This window comes from Mus pahari, chromosome 14 (genome assembly GCF_900095145.1).
Source record: "Mus pahari chromosome 14, PAHARI_EIJ_v1.1, whole genome shotgun sequence".
NCBI lineage: Eukaryota > Metazoa > Chordata > Mammalia > Rodentia > Muridae > Mus > Mus pahari.
In genome coordinates, this window is record NC_034603.1 from 74,874,573 (window position 1) to 74,887,642 (window position 13,070).

Genomic DNA, 13,070 nt, shown 5'->3' on the forward strand with positions numbered 1-13,070 from the left:
GTTCCTGGGATCCTAGGGCCCCAGAGTGGCTTCTAAGGATACGGACACTGTCCCCGCGCGCGGGTGCGACATGCGTGGCGGATGCCCCGGGGCGGGAAGCGCGAGCGGTAGCAAGGACCCGGAGCTGGGGGACCGCTCGCAGGCGTGCGCATTCATGCGCTCATGCATCTCTGCATACATCTATGCATCCGCTAGCCGGCTCGCACACCACCCGCGTCCGGGACACGCCGCGTTGACTGAATGCAGGAGTAGGGTATCTGGCTACTAGGGCAGGATCGCGGCGGGGCAGACAGCAGCTCGCGTAAGGAATGGGGGAAATAGGGACGGGGGTGGGGGGGAAGAGAGCACCCCAAAGGCACAGTTGGAAAACTGGGTGTGTGAGTAGGGGTGTTCCTCGAGAAGTCCCGCTGGCGCTGAAGGGGGCCGGGCGGGCCTCTGGGGCCAACTTTCCGGAGGGAGGTGCAGCCGGAGGGGGCGGCGCCGCCGGCGGGAGGCGGGAGTCGGGGGCCGAGGGGGGGGAGTCACTTTAAAGGCTCTTTCTTACCCATAATGCTTTGTGGGGACGTTGACAAGTGGATCCAAGATGGCGTAGAAAGTAATGACAGGTAAGTCCTGACTTCCCCGTTCTCCGCTGCCCGGGTCGCTTCAGGAGCCTCCAGAGCCATCCGGGGAGAGGCCTGGACTCTCCTCGGGTGCTCCGGGTCCGGGACAGCGCGGCCCCGGGGACAGCGGGGGATCCCGCCGGCCGCCGGCAGGGCCTGGGGAGCGGGGCTCTCTCAGAGGCGAGGCCCGGACGCTGAAGCTGTTTACTGCTTCTTCCCCTCCTCAATCTCCTTTTCCCTCCGCTGGGGGGCTGAGGTGCCAGGGACCCAGGCGGTAGCCCGGGGGTCCTTGCACACGCCCGAGGATCGGCGGGGGGGGGGACCCGGGAGCCCGCGCGAGGCTGCTCCGGCACGGGCCGACCCCGGGGTCCCCGCACGCCCCGCGCCCCAGGGTCGCGGCTTAGGGTGGGGAGCGGGCGGCCTCCCACGCCGCGCGCGGTGCAGCCCTCCCGGTTAGCGTTTGTTTCCACCCAGGGTGGGGCGGCGACCCCAGGGCAGGGGACAGCAGGAAAAGTGGGTCAGGGGGCGCCCCTCCCCAGCAGAGGGCTCTGCCCAAGATTCACTGTGGTCCCCCTCTCCCCGCCCCCTCCCCCTTCTGGGACGTGCGTGGCCCGTGAGCACATCTACAAAAACAAATGCACAGTCTCTTCCTGGAGGTGTCTCAAAAGGCCCCTTTCTTCCCTTCTCTCTCTCTTTTTACCCTCAAGGGCTCGGACACATAGTCCTAACTAGGAACTGTGATTTCTCTCCCCCAAATCAGTAGTTGAGTCTTCTGCCCCCTGGCCTTTGCCGAGGGTCCCTCTCAGGGCTGGAAGCCAGAGTCTTCAGATTCCTTTTGGGTTGGGAACCTTGTAAGTTTTTTTGTTGAGCTCCGAAATTGGCATCCTTCCTCCCTTGCAAAGTTACACTTTTCGGGCAAGCCATTAATATAATCAAAAGTGTAACTCCAGAGATAGTGGATTCCGGGAGCAGCCGGGGGAAGAGGGAGACGTTATCTGGCCTAGTTTGTTCTTGATTTTGCTCTCTCTTCACTCATATGAATAGATTTTTTTTCCCCCTCCTTGATTTTTTTTTTCTTCCTTTTATTTTTGAAAGTAAGACTAATCAGTGTAGAATAGATGAGTTTATTATGTTTAAGGTCTAATCTGTTGCTGAAAGAAAATGTTTTCAATTTTAGGTAAAAGAAGCAAAAATTTTTCCCCTCTAAAGCTTCATTCTGTATCTTCTTTTTTTAAAAAATAACTTTTTCCACTTGAAGTGTATCCATATTCTTTTACTAAAGGACTATAAAATGCTTGTAACTGGTAATAGCTCCAACTGGTGTTGCATACCGTATTCTGCTTTTCTGTTTGCCCTAGGAATTGGATGAAGTAATTGATCACTAATGAACTACAGAGCCGGTGAGATGTGCAAGGTGAGACTGAAGTTCAAAACTACACCTTGTTTCCCCTCTTTCCTGTATCCAGCTCAAGGGTCAGGCTCAAGCTACTTTCCAAATAGATCAGTCAGCCAGTTGGGATGCAAATCTAGATTTAGGAAAGACATACCATCCTTTTTAGTGGCTCCAACATACTCATACGTAGTGAAGCTTATCTAGAGCCAAATGTTATACTTGATCAGTTTCTTTTCCAGGAGTAATTATAGTTTGCCTCTTCTCATTTCCTTGTGTAACTTTAATGGGATGGTCTGGATTTGATTTGTTTTCACGTCCATTGTTTGCCCTACACGGAGTATAAGCAATTGGGTCGATGAAGTCTGCACACCCACAGGTTTTGGGATGCTTATGAAGTATATCCTTTTCCATTATGAATAATATTTTCCAGCAAGCAATCGTATGTTTGTATTTTTCCTTAGTTTTTGGTTTTGTGGTGCTTTCATGTTGAAGACCGAAGGGCCTCACACATCCTAGGAAAAGTGCAGAACCATTGAGCCACATCCTTAGCCCCTTCTATTTCCCCCAAGCTGAGTAGTAAATGCCTGATAGTCCTTTAGAATGAAAATGATAGTGTTAAGTTCTGTGTTGCTCAGGGGATTTGACTACTCTGTCATCACTTCTGCTCATATATCGTATGTAAATTCAGATTATTGTTTTATTTATCCCATGTAATACTTTGGATTTGTGTGTGTGCGTGAGAGAGAGACGGAGTCAGAGAAAGACAGGGTATCACTAGAGTATCTTTGGCTGGCTAAGTAGGCAAGGGTGGCCTTGAACTCTCTTTTTTTTTTTTAAAGGCATTTATTTATGAGTACACTGTAGCTGTCTTCAGACACAAGAAGAGAACATCAGATCCATTACAGATGGTTGTGAGCCACCATGTGGTTGCTGGGAATTGAACTCAGAACCTCTGGAAGAGCAGCCGGTGCTCTTAACCACTGAGCCATCTCTCCAGCCTGGCCTTGAACTCTTGATTGCTGGGATTAAAGTTATGTCTGGTGTAATGAATGTCTTGTATTTAAAGGACTTTTTTTTTTTTTTTTTTTTTTTTTTTGATTTTTCAAGACAGGGTTTCTCTGTGTAGCTCTGGTAGTCCTGGAACTCACTCTGTAGACCAGGCTGGCCTAGAATTCAGAAATCCGCCTGCCTCTGCCTCCCAAGTGCTAGGATTAAAGGCATGTGCCACAATTGCCTGGCTAAAGGACATTTTTATATTACTGAACAGTTCCTGCTCTGTACCAGGGAGAGAGAAGCTTATTATGGTTTTCAACCATTTTCTCAACTTAATGATACATTATTGTGGTTGCTTTAGAGAAATATAAGTAATTATGGTCAATTGGCTTATTATTGTAGATTTATTTATCCCAAACACATTTGAGCATTTAGATTTTGAAGTTCTCATCAGCTTTTTGTATCTAGTACATCTTTTTCAGAATAAGCTATACTACCCAGCCCCTCAAGTGTGAAACATACAGTTGTCACTTTGCCCTGAAAATACAATAAGGGGGTGGGAACTTGGGAAAGGGAGGTGGACAGAGATCCAGAGTCTTATAACACATAGCACTTCCACTTGGGTTGAAATGGGGGCTGGTAAGATGGCTCAGCAGGTAAGAGCACCCAACTGCTCTTCCAAAGGTGCAGAGTTCAAATCCCTGCAACCACATGGTGGCTCACAACCATCCTTAACGAGATCTGACTCCCTCTTCTGGAATGTCTGAAGACAGCTACAGTGTACTTACATATAATAAGTAAATACATCTTTAAAAAAAAAAAAAGAAAGAAAAACCACTTGGATTGAAACGCAGCAGTGCCTATTTTAATTTTAATTTTTGGCAGAGCAAATATAGAGTTTTAAATTTGTTTTCAGCGTGTGGATGGAGGCTTATTCTTGTCTCAGACCTCCCAGTTTGAACTCTCCTCTGGTTTTTGTTCGAAACAAGTAGGTAGTTCTGTGTGTTGGAGCCACAGATCTGTTTTCTGCCCCAGAAATGTTTACTTGCAGTTTAAAACTTGAGTACGGGGGCTGGAGAGATGGCTCAGTGGTTAAGAGCACCGACTGCTCTTCCGAAGGTCCTGAGTTCAAATCCCAGCAACCACATGGTGGCTCACAACCATCCATAATGAGATCTGACACCCTCTTCTGGTGCATCTGAAGACAGCTACAGTGTACTTAGATATAATAATAAATAAATAAGTAAATAAATCTTTAAAAAAAAAAACTTGAGTACTTACAGAATAGGTGATCTTGTGGGGCTACTGTTCCTCAGCCTGAATTGTGTAGAGACATTTTTCTCATAGTCTCCACACATGCAGACAAGTATTATTGTTCAAAGTGAAGCCGCTGGTTGGCCACCAAGCAGCTCGGTACACGAAGTATTCTAAATTGGGAAATAGCACGGGGTCGAGGTTACTATGGAGGAGAAGACTGTCTTTGAGCTGAGCGAAGACTTGGCTTTTTTGGCTGTCTTGGCTGATAGGCTTGGGCTCTATTTTTAGGTAAGGTTGTATTGTGGAGGAGTCGGTTAAAACAGTCTGGTATCTCTCTATTAGCTCTCTAGTACCTTTTGCCATCGTTAGTAAGAAATTTTATCTTCAGATAGCTTGAATGAATTCAGTCATCGCTGTCTTTAAAGTCTGTACATATATCCAGACTGTCCAGTTTCAGTGCCATGGGGAACAATGCTAAAGACCGTGCGAAGCCAATCCTGCTTATGCAGGGCCTTGGGAAACTCTAAAGTCGGCAGCACATGCACTGGAGAGCTGGCTCAGTGGTTAAAAGCTCTTGCAGAGGACCTGGGTTCAGGTCTCACTTAGAATCATATATTCCAGGGGATCCAACACCCTCTTCTGACCACTGGTCACTAAGCATGTATGTGACATACAGACATACATATACTACTACACATAAAATAAGTCTACAAACAATTTTTATTTTTATTATTATTATTATTATTATTATTATTTGGTTTTTCGAGACCTCAGGGTTTCTCTGTGCAGTCCTGGCTGTTCTGAAACTCACTTTGTAGACCAGGCTGGTCTTGAATTCAGAAATCTGCCTGCCTCTGCCTCTCAAGTGCTGGGATTAAAGCGGTGCATCACCGCTGCCTGGCTAGAAATTTTTTTAAAAAATACAGCGTATTCATGAAAAGCTGAGACTAGCACACAGGAATCCTCAGGGAAGTTGTCTAAATCTTAGAAGTGCACCTGTGTTCTCTGTTTAGGTAGATTTGACATTAACACTGAATGCAAATCAGCCTGTAATTGTCTGTCACTCAAATCCAAATGCAGGCCCAGTACAAGAAATGAGATTCGTAGAGTTGTTTATTTTCATAAACTTAGGTAAACATACTTGCAAATGTAATTGGATTGCTAAGTCGTATTTTGAAATGTTTTCTGGAAGAGAAGTGTAATGTGGAGAGAGTGGCCACATGAGCTTGCCGGTCTCTTCAGTGTGGGTGCGTCCCGATGGCTTCTGAAGCATGAGCTCACAGCAGCCCGACACCCTGCTCTGGCCACCGCAGGGCTGCCTGAGATAAGACTCGAAAATCTGGATTCTGATGATCACTATTCTTTTTGGCCACCACTGATATAGCATGGAGACTACTTGCATATATGTTACATTCGTGTTGTATGATATACGTACATATATACATGCATATATGTAAATACTTACGTTATATTCATGTCAAGTATTTGTTATGCTTTCAGTTACCTGAAAGAAATTGCAAGTTTCCAATTTAAATCAAAAGCCTTATCAACTTGTTCACGCTTGGAGACATTCTGGATTCCTTTTACTAAGATCAGGAAGTCTGGTGAAACAGGAATTTGTCTTGCTTTTGAATAAAAAACCTGATTCATCATATATATATATATATATATATATATATATATATATATATATATATATCACACTTGTATTATCTAATTAAAAGTTTTAAGTTTTAGTGAGTGTATGCATGTGCATGTGCAGAGAGGTCAAAGGACACCTTTGTGGAAGTTGACTCTCTTGTTCTAACTTTGTGTGGGCCCTGCAGATCGGCCTCAGGCCGGCAGGCTTGTGCAGTGAGTATTGTTACCCACCGAGTCCTCTCCTGTCTTCATCGTCTCTTCATCCTGCGCTGAAGTGTGAATGACCAAGTTTATCTCTGTGCCATACTTTCGGTTGTCTTATCACATCTGAATTGGCATTTTCACCCTGCTTTGTGGAAATACACCTTATGGTGGAAGTGTTCTTGTAAACACAGCCTGTCAGGTGTATTGATAAATAATACATGCATATGGTAAGTTAAATTGAGTGTCACTTGAGTGTGTGTGTAAATATATACATATATATGTATATATATGTGTGTGCATTTATATATGGTTTAAAATAAAGAAGGGGCTGGAGAACTAGATGGCTCAGTGGTTAAGCGCATTTGTTTCTCTTTTGGAAGATCTGAGTTTGATACCTAGTTACCCACATTGGGTGGCGCACAGCTGCCTGTAACTTCAGCTCTTCTGGCTTCTGTGGGTAATTGCACATGTGTGGCATTTACACAGACAAATTATATGTGCCATTTAGTTTTGGAAGGCCTCTAATCCTAAAGTGTAAGGCAACAGTAGAAATGGAGGGAGATTAGCAGGCATGGCAGTTAAAATAGACATTGGACGCCTGTTCTGCTCTGCAGTGACTAGAAGCATCAGTGACAAGCTACTGTCGAACTGTAGATTATTAGTGTTAGACATTAGTCTTAGTCTTTTTTTCTTTTTTAAAGGTTTATGTATTTTATGTATATGAGTACATTGTATGTATCTGTCTTCAGACACACCAGAAGAGGGCATTGTATCCCATTAACAGATAGATGGTTGTGAGCCACCATGTGGTTGCTGGGAATTGAACTGAGGACCTCTGAAAGAGCAGTCAGTGCTTTTAACCCCTAAGCCATCTCTCCAGCCACAGACATTTAGTCTTATAGTCAGGCTGGAGAAAGTTTTGGTTTGTTGATCTTTTTTTTCTTTTTTAATATTATTTATTTTTTATTTATACGAGTACGCAGTAGCTGTCTTCAGACATACACCAGAAGAATGCATCAGATCCCATTACAAATGGTTGTGAGCCACCATATGGTTGCTGAGAATTGAACTCAGGACCTCTGGAAGAACAGTGCTCTTAACCACTGAGCCATCTCTCCAGCCCCAGTGTTAATCTTTTATTTTCTCTCTCTTTCTCTCTCTCTCTCTCTTTTTTTTTTTTTTTTTTGGTTTTTCGAGACAGGGTTTCTCTGTATAGCCCTGGCTGTCCTGGAACTCACTTTGTAGGCCAGGCTGGCCTCAAACTCAGAAATCCGCCTGCCTCNGCCTCCCAAGTGCTGGGATTAAAGGCATGCACCACCACGCCCGGCATCTTTTATTTTCTGTTTTGTTTATTTATTGTGTGTGTTTTGAGACACAGTTTCTCTGTGTAGCCCTGGGTGTCCTGGAGCTCACTTTGTAGACCAGGCTGGCCTCATATTCACAGAAAACTGCCTGTCTCTGCTTTCTTCTGGGGCCTGAGGTGTGTGTCACCACTGCTTGGCTAAACTTCGCTCTTTTATCTCTGGTCAGTTTTATTTTCTCATTTTCTTTTTCTTTCCTTCCTTATTTTTGAGACAGAATTTCATGTAATCCAGGCTGATTTTGAACTGTAGCTGAGGGAAATCTTGAACTTTTTTTTTTTTTTTTGAGACAGGGCTTCTCTGTGTAGTCCTGGCGTCCTGAAACTTGCTTTATAGACGAGGCTGGCCTTGAACTCACAGAAAACCACCTGACTCTCTGCCTCCTGATTATAGGTTGGGATTATAGTCATGTGCCACTGCTTAGAGAACAGGTTTATTTCGATTTATTTTGTTTTATGCATGTGAATATTTTATCTGTGTGTGTATTACATGCATGTCTGATGCTCTTGGAGACAGAAGAGGTCTCTGAATCCCCTAGAGTTGGAGTTGCAGGTGGTGTGAGCTCCTGTGTATGTATTGGGTACCCCCATCCTCTGTAGGAGCATTAAGTGCTGAATCAGCTCTCCTTCCCTAGCCTTGAACCTTTGATCCTCCTGCCTCTGCTTCTTGGGTACTGGAGTTACAGACAGGTGTCTCCATGTCTGTTCTAGGTATTGAATTCAGGACTTTATGAATGCCAGGCAGGCACTCTACTCCCAAGTTTCCGTTTCCCAGATGAGGAAGTGTAGGCCTGGAGAAACTACCTCGCCCCGGGTTATGTGACTCAGTAGGTAGTGTGAAAGCCTTTATCTCCAGAGGCTCACCTCAGGCCGTTTGGTCTACGGCTCCTTCCGATTGAGTTACCAGATGCTGTGAATAGGATTCAGACACTTCTGCAATGATATAGCAATTGCTAATTTGTTCTTGTGATTTTGTTTGTCATGTGTGTTTTGGAGACAGGGTAGTGATGTATGCCCCGGATCAAATCGGGCCTTCAGTCAGAGTGTCTCCGTCACTTGAGTGGGGTTACAGGTGTGTGCCAGCACAGCTGGCAGTCTGTGATAATTAAAAGCTGTTCTCTCTCTTTCAGAGATTATAAAGAGCTCTGATGGGCTATTTGGGTGTTACCCAGTGCAGTGAACTGCAGGTGAGTAGAGATGGCTTAGGAGGGCGTTCCCGAGGAGAAAAAGCTCAGGAGTGCCTGAGGAAGGGACTCGGGAGAGGCTTCATCTCATCGGTTTCCTTTTGTTAACTTGTAATATACAACGGGATGGGTTTCATGGTGACATTTCTTTTTTTTTTTTTTTTTAAAGATTTATTTATTTATTTATTATATGTAAGTACACTGTAGCTGTCTTCAGACACTCCAGAAGAGGGCATCAGATCTTGTTACAGATTGTTGTGAGCCACCATGTGGTTGCTGGGATTTGAACTCTGGACCTTTGGAAGAGCAGTCAGTGCTCTTAGCCACTGAGCCATCTCTCCAGGCCTCATGGTGACATTTCTTCTTTCTTTCTTTCTTTCTTTCTTTCTTTCTTTCTTTCTTTCTTTTTTCTTTTTCTCTTTTTCTTTTTTCTTTTAAATGGTTTTAGAGCTTTATTGTAGAAAGACAGGGGGAAGGAGAGAAGGTAGAAAGAGAGGCTGGCCATGGCCACGTGGAGAGAGGGGGGGAAGTGAGAGAGAGAAGGAGGGCTAGAGATGAGAGTATAAGGTGAAAGCTTAAAAAGTTCATGGTGACATTATTATACCTATGTGTCATTGTACCTTGGCCATGTTTGGAGACTTCATCTTGATAAGAGTGTCTGGCTAGAAAGATGGCATGGGGCAAGGTGGAGCCATGCACAGCTGGGTCTGACAGATGACCTGGGCTTGGAGGGCCTAACTGACCTGGCTACTTCAGAACCGATGACAGAGCCAGCTCTTGAGGACTGCCTGCCGCTCTGTCAGTGTAGTGTGGTGACAGCAAGGCACGGGGTTCTTCTCGGACTTGTATTCTGAATGAGTTAGAGCCAGAGGCTCAGTTTTGTCTCATGCAACCAGAACTGGAGAGATCTACCAGCTTCTATGTCAGCATTCTTAAATGCTAATCACCCTATGCTCTGAAGGCCAAATATCATTGCTTTCTCTTTACGTTGGATCATGACTGTGTGCATATACACCCATACATATACACACTTGTATAAAATGCGTAATGTATAGTCTCTACATGCTCAGTCTGGAGGATTTAGATATTGAGAATATACCACTAAACAAAAGGTGGGGACTGGAGAGATGGCTTAGCAGTTAAGAGCACTGACTGCTCTTCCAGAGGTTCTGAGTTCAATTCCTAGCAACCACATGGTGGTTCACAACCATCTGTCATGGGGTCTGAAGAGAGCAATGGTGTACTCATATACAGAAAATAAATAAGTAAATCTTAGAAAGTGTGTAAAAAATATTTAAAAAAAAAAGTGGGACTTTCTTCCTAAATATTACACTGTTTTATAATGCTATCAGCCTTTCAAATGATTAATGTTTCACTGAAATGACTACTTATTAAAGACAGACAATTTTTTTGGTCTATTATCTTGGTCTTTGATGTTAAAATAGGAATGCTACAGAGCCAGGTGCATATCTTATTTATTTATTTATCCATTTATTTATTTATTTAATGTCTATGAGTGATCTATCTGCATGTATGCCAGCATGTCGAAAGAGGGCATTGGATCCCATTACAGATGGTTGTGAGCCACCATGTGGTTGCTGGGAATTGAACTCAGGACCTGTGGAAGAGCAGTCAGTGCTCTTAACTGCTGAGTCATCTCCCCAGACCCTGGTACATATCTTAATCTCAACAATCATGAGGTTGAGGCAGGAGGGTGGCAGTCCAAGGCTAACTTTGACTGTCTAGCAAGTTCTAGGCCAGTGTAGGCTATATGAAACTCCATTTCAAAAAACTCCAAGTCTATATATCTCTATGTCTGTCTCTGTATCATCATGTTGCGTTTCCTTTTTTGCATTGCTGGGGGTTAAATCCAAGCCTTGTGCATGCCCGTCAAGGGCTTTCCTATAACTGTATCTCCAGCTCCTGTGTTCTCCAGGAGGTCACTAGCACTATGAGTTTTGATTTTGGCTTTGGGATGCCCTTGGGCTGTGAGCACACAGGACTCATGCTCTGTCGCTGGGCTCTAAACTTACTTCCCATGTCTTTTCAACAGTCGTTTTCTGTTAGGCATATACTTTGGTTAGGTATAAGCTTGAGGTTTTTTAGTTTTGTTTTAAGAGAGACTTCTGCAGTAAAGCCCAGGCTGCCTTCACACTTAGGCCCCTCCTCGTCTGCCTCTCCTGAGTGTTACTGGGATTACCAGTGTGTGCCGCCACACTGGCTTTTCTCTCTGCTCATTGTCCTCAGGCTTCTTGGCCCTTGGTTCTCCGGTGTGTTCCCATGTCTGTTACCTTCAGCAGTCCACCGCTGCCTCAGAAGAGTGTTCTTGACTCCTGGAGACATGAGCACAGCATGTATACTTGTGGAGTTTACAGTAGCATGTGGCATTAACACATACATAGTTGTCTTGAGTATGTGTGCATTTAGTGTGGTTTGTCTGCTGTGGAGATGGTTGGAAGTGTATGTGGCATGAATTATTGGCCATTGAAAAACTATGACAGCCAGGTGGTGGTGACATATGACTTAATCCTAGCACTCAGAGACAGTAGCAGGGGGATCTCTGTGAGTTTGAGGCCAGCCTGGTTTACAAAGCAACCGCCAAGTCAACACAGAGAAAACCTATCCTGAAAAACTAAAAAACAAAACAAAACAACACAACTTAAGAAAAGAAAGAAAGAAAGTCAAAGTTGGAGAAGGGCACGGAGGTCCTGGCTGTGACCTCGGGACTTGGGGAGAGTAGAGAGTTACTCTATGGAATCTCAAGCTACCCTGAGATGCTGTTTCATAATCTAATAAAAAGCTGGCACTAGAAAGGCTGAGACAGGAGTATTGACCCTGTTTTAAAAACAGGAAAAATGGAAAACTGAGGTTGGAGGTAACCTTGGTCACCTTGACCAGGAGAGCGCACAGCAGGGGAGCGGATAGCTCTGCTCTGTGGCTGCCTGGTTCTCATTCAGGCCCTTGTTTCTTGGGGGGGAGGGGGGAACTCTAGCTTTTTTTTCCTTTTACATTGTGTGTGTGTGTGTGTGTGTGTGTGTGTGTGTGTGTGTCAGTCAGTGACAGATCCTCTTCTGCTGGAGTTGCAGGTCCTTGTCAGTTACCTGACATTGGTGCTGGGATTAGAACTCTGGTCCTCTGCAGAGCAGAGCATTCTGTGAACTTCCCAGCCCCTGGATCTTTCTTAGTGTTGAAATTGCTCAGTGTTTGGGCTTATTACCCATAAATAGTTGTTTTTCTTCTTGACATTCTATTTCAAAATGTTCGTACTTCAAATTATGATATGTAATAATTTGATGCTTTAAAAATGTGCTGGGTGGCCAGGCGTGGTGGGACATCCCTACCTTATCCATGGCGTGTCTGCCTGAGCCTCAGTGTTGTTAAGAGGATACGGGCACCAAGGAGTGAAAGAACGGATGAGAATGAGGTGGGGCTTCCAGCGGGGCATTGGATGAACTGCTTGGGGATTTGAGCAGCCTTCTTGGGATATTGGGGGACCTTCCAGCTTGAGGGGGTCATATGTAAATCATATGTGGCTGGAGAGCAACAGAAAGAAGAGGGTATGGAAGGAAGCCTGGTAGTGGGAATGGGATGGTGTGGGATGCATATCCTGATTACATGCATCCTGGGATAGAAACGGAGCGGAGTGGTAAGTGATGCTGTCCATGGTCGGGATTGGGCGAGGAGATGGACTGGAAGCGGGGAGGGGGGGCGTCAGAGACTAGTTGGATTCCTGGCAGTTAAAGGAGGTCGATGAGGGTTGGATTAAGTTGGTGATTTTGGAAAGTACTGGTGTATGTAGGACGTGTTTTGGAGATGGATGGGGGAGAGGTGGTGACTGGTAGGTGGGGGAGGGAAGGCGGTCCAGTAGGTCCTGAGTCAGGTGACATTGGTTATGGTTGGGAGCCTCAAGAAGTAGACGTGGAGCCGGGCATGGTGGCACACGCCTGCCTTTAATCCCAGCACTCGGGAGACAGAGGCAGGCGGATTTCTGAGTTTGAGACCAGCCTGGTCTACAAAGTGAGTTTCAGGACAGCCAGGGCTATACAGAGAAACCCTGTCTCGAAAAATCAAAAAAAAAAAAAAAAAAAGGGTGAGTGAGAGAGAACCTGAGTAGTGGCACTACGGAGGGGAGGACTACTGGGTGCAGGCAGGAGAGGGCACGCAGAATTCCACGTGCTTCAGCTTTGTCTTGCGCCGAGTCTCCTGAGACTCCAGGCCCTTTTATTTTTGCCACAATAAAACTTGTTCCTTGTTGAAAATTATAAAGGATAGACGAATTGAGAGAAACTACAATGGTACCACCCATAGCTTCCCATTTTTACGTTTAATAAACATTTGGAGTAATTTCAGACTTACAGAGGAGTTGCAGATGTAGAACACAGTTCTCTTGTAAGCTTCATCAACTCCCCTCCCCTCCCCTCCCCTCCCCTCCCCTC

General features: G+C 45.2%; 1 protein-coding gene across 5 annotated transcripts in view; it reads left to right on the forward strand.

Moving 5' to 3' along the window:
• The first annotated feature begins 226 nt into the window (after positions 1–226).
• Helz (helicase with zinc finger) overlaps positions 227–13,070 on the forward strand; it is a 145,936-nt gene continuing 133,092 nt past the window's right edge. For 2 of the 5 annotated variants that reach the window (XM_021212285.2, XM_029545738.1), the window contains exons 1-3: positions 557–605; positions 1,961–2,016; positions 8,581–8,637. The gene's annotated coding sequence lies outside the window, so the exon portion shown is untranslated. Of the gene's footprint in view, positions 302–556; positions 606–1,960; positions 2,017–8,580; positions 8,638–13,070 lie in introns of those variants that run through there. The other 3 variants (XM_029545737.1, XM_029545736.1, XM_021212284.2) reach the window with 3 other exon arrangements.